General features: G+C 35.2%; 1 long non-coding RNA gene across 1 annotated transcript; it reads right to left on the reverse strand.

Annotated features, from left to right (window-relative positions):
- Positions 1-4503: 4503 nt before the first annotated feature.
- Positions 4504-5969, reverse strand: LOC131319200 (uncharacterized). The gene is made up of 2 exons (XR_009197923.1): positions 5737-5969; positions 4504-5084 (listed from the first exon to the last, which is right to left on the reverse strand). It is a non-coding gene; the product is annotated as an uncharacterized LOC131319200 (long non-coding RNA).
- Between the last annotated feature and the right edge of the window lie 854 nt (positions 5970-6823).

Here is a 6823-nt window from a genome sequence, read left to right on the forward strand (position 1 = left end):
TTTGTCTGTTAAATTTTGAGTGAAGAATCTGATAGATGGGATTTGTTTGAATTTTGATTGGTCAACCAAAACCAACAAATGGTGATGAGTGGGGGATGGTCATGTCCATTGAGTTGATATTGTGGGTTCCCACTCTTTCATCAAAATCCAAATCTCATCATTAAAATAAGCTTTCATTGACTTCGCTTTTCTGAATCTTTGATGACGTTACCTCTGATTAGATCTTTCTTTTCCCATCACTCGCCAACCTGACTATGGTTTCCGTTAGGTATTAAGTTATAAATTACTTCTTGTATTTCATAATAAACGTTAAATTGTTTTTAATTAAATTATAAGTTATAGAAAATGTATTGAATTAGTAGAAGAAAATTTGCTTAGCATGAACAACTTCACAACAACTGCTAATAAGTTGTAGTGGAAAATTTTAAGTGAAAATGGGACCTAAGTAACATACTTTGAGCGAGAGTGCATGAGAACGAGTGCAAGCGTAAAAGTATTTTTAGAACACATTTCAAATTAGTATTAAAATTCGAGAGAGCGAAAGTTAAGAATGTGACGATTGAGAGCGGGGATGCAGGAAATTGTGAAATTTTTGTGACTAAGGTACCGACCATTATGTTCTGATAGTGTATAGATGTTGGCTGAAACCCATTAAGGAGTTCCGCTTTTGTATAAATGATCCAAGTCGTAAATTTTGTTTAGAATATATATTTTTTTAAAAGCCCTTGTAAAAAATCATCTTAATATCCAAATGTGCTTGATTTGTTAACACACTGAATTCAAAGGGGCCATAAATTGCATCAATTGGTCTAGCCTTTACCAATTCCGAATTCAAATATTTTTAAAGGGACTTTAAAAAAATATTTTAAACAAAATAAATAGCTCAAATTATTTATATGAGATCATGAGATGAATGGTCAGTACCCATGTTTTCGATCACATACTCCTCTCACACTATAATCTGATTGAGAAGCCCCCAAAGGTATATTACATTTATCTCCCATGAGGTTTCTAACAACTCCATATATCTCCTCTTAAGGTTTTTAAAGTTACATTGCACTCCTCTATTTAATTTGATTATAGACACATGAACCCCTAGCCCCTTCCTGTGGCGGTCCGATCACAAGCCTTCGAAATGCCAACTTTGCACTTCAAAATAGTTTTCAATTAGTCAAGTCTATTTCCCTACAACCAGACATTCTATCTCAAAGTTAACCCTTTTGTATAATTTTTCCAAATTAATATTTTGAATCAAAGAGTTGATTTAAATCACCACCATGTTAGACAAATTATACAAAACAATAAAAATAAAAAAAGGGCAAATTTCATATTTTTGTTTCTCCAACAATCAACCAAATCCATTGTTACTTTGTTTGGTGTAAAAGAACCTACATTATAATTTGTTTAACAGGGTGGTGAACTTGATTATGATTGTTTCCAAAGTACTTTTTAAAATTCTAAGAGACATAATCATTAATGCTAATTATCTAAAGTCTCAAAATTAGATTGGGTTCCTGTCCCTTATTTTTATATGTTAACTAATTTCAATCCCATGTTTTCTATTTTGTTGAAACACTCACTGCTACTCATTTTCTCATCGTCTTTCTTGAAGCAAAGCATGATTATCGCAATTTTTGTTGCGATGCTTCTGTCTTTCTCGCAATCAACGTATAAGGCTTGAATTTGTCTACCAATAAATAACTAGCTCTTCTTGCTTTTTGTATTTGGTGAGAACTTTGCGTTTTTACTTTCATGTAACTAACAAAGTTCCATGAAACACAAGTTAATTAAAGATACGAATAGAATCTATATATAGAACCAGTTAGATACTACTCACTCACTTTTGTATATTGAGTGAACATAATTATGTTCTTCAACCTGAAACCAACACATCATTTACCTATCGGAACGATAAAAGTTACTTGATTGTTGGTAATGTGTAGGCAAGTGTCAAGGTAAAAGAATCTAAAATGAACAGAAAAAATAATAATAATAGTGTTTTGTGTACTTAAGTGCTTGGTCATGAAGATAAAGAAAAAATTGGAAGAATAGTGGCAGACTGGTAGAAAAAATTGGAGTGGAATTTTGTGTATTGGTTAAGGATACAAAAATGTAAAATTAAATTTTTTCGTAATGGCACTTAAAAGAGAACTATGATAGGGGAGGTTAGTATTACTTTTAGAAATCTCAAGGAGTTATCTATACTTCTTCAAAACCTTGGGGAAGACAATGTATTTTACCATTTTACCTATCCATGTATGTATGATGTATGTTTGTGGCATGTAGTGTATGCACATGTAATATATCCTTTTTGTGTCTTAATAAAAGAAAGTGAGTTGAGTTTTGTTCACCCTCCACTTACGAGGGCGAACAAAACCCTCCTTTTTATTGGTTGAAATGGTGCGGATTCCATCACAAAGTGATGTCATGCTTATCAAAAAGTGTATTGCATGGTAAGCCTGGCATCACTTTGTGGTGGGACCCACACCATTTCAACCAATAAGAAGGGAGATTTTGTTCACCCTCTTTTAAAGAGGGTGAACATTCCTCTCTCTTATTAGTTGAAACGGTGTAGGTACCACCCATGCAATACACTTTTTAGTAAGCATGACATCACTTTGTAGTGAGATTCACATCATTTCAATCAATAAGAAGGAGGATAATGTTCATCCTATTAAGTAGATGGTGAACAAAACTCACTCAATAAAAAAAAAACATTAATTATTTGGAGGTATTGGGCCATCGTGGCGTTGCGCTCCAACTTTTTTAACTAACCGAACCATAAAGTATATAGCCAAGAGTTTTTAAGTGTCTCGTGACTAAATTCTAAGGATCTTCCTATTTTTTTTAAATAAAAAATAAAAAATTATTTTTTGAATTAAAAATGATGTATTATGAGAGAATGACATGTCTGATAAAACGAAAAAATATGTACTTAAAAAATAAGAACCTTAGCAGAATGGAGCCTAATTAAATTTTCATTGCAAATGAACAACTATAAAAGAGGTGCAAGGTGGTGAACCTTGTAGCCAACTACAACATTTGATAAGGGCTTCAAATGAACTAAGCTATTCGCAGACAGCTTGAGGTTTGGCTCGGCTCCGCGCGTTTAGCAATTGAGTTGAGCTTGATGTTTGGGCCATTTGTGGGCTCTTTCTAGGCCCACATCAATTATCAGAACCGTTTACTTTTTAGAGCCCGCATCAAGAACATTGACCACATCGAAAATCAAGTTGATCGTATATCGGTTGATATGATTTCGAAATGCACTATGCCTTTTTAAAAAAATAATGTGCAATACTGAATTGCAACCTATTTGACACAATTTTTTGAAGTTTAGTGCATTTCGAAGTCTTATACGATCAATTTAATTTTTGACGTGTTCAATGTTTTTCAATTGTATTTTTGGGGATTGAAATGCCCACTGCCACTATGTTTTTAGAACTTCAATGCCAACTTATAGCATGTACGTATTCCTTCAATATTATGATAACGAATGTTTATTAAGAGAGTTTTGCACTAAAAAACAGGACTTTAACCACTATTACAGGGAGAAAAAATCATTTGATATTTTTTTTGATAAGTAATCATTTGATATTTAAGCAAATATTTCAAGACTGTTGTGCGGCACTGCACATTTGGGTTGTCCGTTCGGTAATCCAATTGTCCAAATCTCTTGTCCACCATCCAAATATCCGAGCCGTTCATTGCTAAGATGAAATCTGGATTGTTGGATTACCAAATGGACAGCCCGAATGTGCACGGTGCCGCAAATCACCTCCCTCGAGCCCGGTTATTTAGGGGGCTTTTGGGAGCTTTTTATTTTTTAAATTAGGAGTTTTGGTTGTGAATTATAGATTATGCAATACAATTGGAAATGATTATGCAAATCTGTGAAAGTAATTAGATATTCTCTCTTTGTTATACTTACCAGACCGATTACGTTGGGGTGTTCTTTTATGTTAGTACAATTTAAAGTAAGGTGGTAGTGTAATTTCAGATACCTAATTACCATTTTTGCAAGAGTGAAAAAAACAAGGGATGCCACTGCAATTATCCAAATAAAAAGTTAAGCAGGGCTTGGCATGCAAAAGGTTTTGCTATGGGCCAGGGCTTGACAATTTTTGTTACGGTTATATCCTCAGAGACCAAATCAAACCAAACCAGCCCTTTTGCCCCTAGACTTCCTAGGGCCAATTACAAGATTAGATATAAATGACCATTTTGTAACAAAGAATAAATTGTGCACCTTATTCTAATTCCATTTAATTTTCCTGTTAATCGGAAAAGAATGCATTTATATATAATATTTTCTTAGCCAGAAGGTGAAGAAATGTCACATACTATGGCTTATTTATTTATTTTATCTTATTCCATTGGCATTCGCAATCGCAAATATTATTACATTGTTTTTCCAACTTAATTGCACAAATAAATCAAGATTATATGTGTTAGATAATCGGTTGCATCCATATGAGAGAGGGAGAGAGAGAGAGAGAGAGAGAGAGTAACAAGAGTTGTATTCCATTTTGATAAGCTAATAAAGATAATAAGCCTTCAAGTTCAGAAATACATCATTTTAACCCCCCCAAAAAAAAGATAATCTGACATTGACCACATGTAAATATCTACTATTATATATATCTCTAAACAGAACCACCACCAACTAAAAATACTACTAATACTAGCACTACTAGTACCACTATTTGACTCCCTAGGGTTTTACACAAAAAATTAGCAAAAGGGTTGAGGAGTCCTTCCTAGGTGGGGCCCATAAAGCTTCTGATTTCTCTCTTTTGTTGTGGGGTCATCATCATCACTGCTTGGACCCATTTGGGCCCGAAGTGGAGCAGAGATTGAGATCAGGAATGGAGTTTGGGCCCCCATTGGGCTTCTTCGGGCCGCTGTTCGTCTTGGACAGCTTCTGCTTCAGCTCGGAAAGGAGGGCCTGATTCTCCTGGTTCAGGAGCTGGGCTTTCTTCCTCAGCCTCTCGTTCTCTTGCATTATGTAGCAGTTCTCCAGGTACAGCTTCGAGTTGAGCCTCTCCATAACCCACTTTTTTCGAGCACCCTGTTTTTTCACCCTGTGGCCAAACAGAGCGTAAACAAAACAGAACAGAACAGAACAAAAAGGGTATCTCAGATTACATTCTCTTCTCATAGAGAAACAAAGAAAATGTATCACTTGCATAGTTGAAAACGACGAAATTGACCCAAATGAAAGTCCATTTGAATGTACCCAAACACAAACGTTATTTCAATTGAAGAAGTAAAACCACAAGAATGAACCCAATTTTTGTGAGTGAAAAGAGGAGAGGTTTGATAAATTTAAGAGAAGAAACAAAACCAATGATCATAAGAAGTACTAGTACAAATTTCAAGAACCAATTTTTTCCTTGATGAAAATATGTTGTGGTTCCTCCTGTACACTGAACAGAGGAAGTGAAGTTAGAAAGATGAGGCAGAATAAGAAGAAGAAACAGAGGACACACACACACACATACATGCATATATGAGTATACCAAAATGTGTATGGATTTTTGTAAGCATTTTAGTGGATGCGTTGGGTGAGATGTCGAAAAGAGTTTACAAACTAAAACTCCAATTCTAAACTTGGGACTTGAATATGCAACAAGTGTAAACAAAAACAGAGAGAGAGAGAGAGAGAGAGAGAGAGAGAGAGGAGGGGTGGGGGCCTCCCTCTCTATCGCTCTTTATCCTTTCAAAAAAGATCACCTTTTTTCGAAGGTTGGTCACTACTAGAAGAAGAAGCCTTTGGGGCCGAGGAAGCTGTAACAAGAAGATTTCTCTGCTGCAGTTAAAAAGAACAAGAGGAGGAGAAGTGAGGGACAAAGAGAACTAAAGGAGCAGTCAATTTATAGTGCCCAAAATAAAGTAGGAGAGAGAAACAATTTTTTTTTTCTTCCCACAGGGATAAAAAGTAGGGAGTGGGGGAGACATGCCCTCCCCTTTTGTTTTCTCTCTCCTGTTTTCTTCTCTCTTGTTTTCTTCTCTCTCTGGCACAACAATCATGCATGTGTAAGCACGGAAGGCGGCTCGTATAGGCAAGGATTTAATGTTCTTACTACGATGATGATTACGGAGTTTCCACCCCCCTTCAATATTATTATTATTTTTTTTTTTTGGAGATGGCGTCATGTGAATAATAATGATGAGTGAGGAGGGGCATTTCAGGAAAGTTGGGAGGGCAGTTTGGGGATTTTGTTTGGGTTTTTTTTCCCAAATGATGGTGGGCTTCGGCCGTCCGAAGATTCGCAATGATGGTTTGGATTGGCTCGAACCGACGCAGCCCATCATCACCTCCACCCCCTCCCACCCTTCTCTCTCATCCATTCTCTTTTGTTTGTTTGTTTCTTTTTTGTGTGGATAGTGTATATTCACTCTTGCATAACCAATGCCTTCTTTGGATGACTTTTTAAAAAAATTTAGGTTTGGTTTTTAGGTAAGGTAATAAGTGGAGAAAGAGAAATTAGAGTAATAATTAGAAATATGGATAATGAGTAGAGAAATAAAGAGAGATATAAGAATAATGATTGAAAAGATGAGAGATAAATGAGCATAATAATTGGAAGTAAGCGTAATAAATGTTTTTTGAGTTGAACTTTTTTTATTTTTCAAGTTTGAATTCAAACAAGGCACAAATCTACATCCATTGCTAATTTTCTAAATTAAAAAAACAAAACAAATGTACACCGGGTCGCGTTAAACCTACTTTAGAATAATCTCAGACAAATGATTGTGTTGTCCAACTTGTTTAAAACGCATTTTCTAAATTTTTTTTGAAAAAATCAGCCCATTCAAA

This window comes from Rhododendron vialii, chromosome 3a (genome assembly GCF_030253575.1).
Source record: "Rhododendron vialii isolate Sample 1 chromosome 3a, ASM3025357v1".
Lineage (NCBI taxonomy): Eukaryota > Viridiplantae > Streptophyta > Magnoliopsida > Ericales > Ericaceae > Rhododendron > Rhododendron vialii.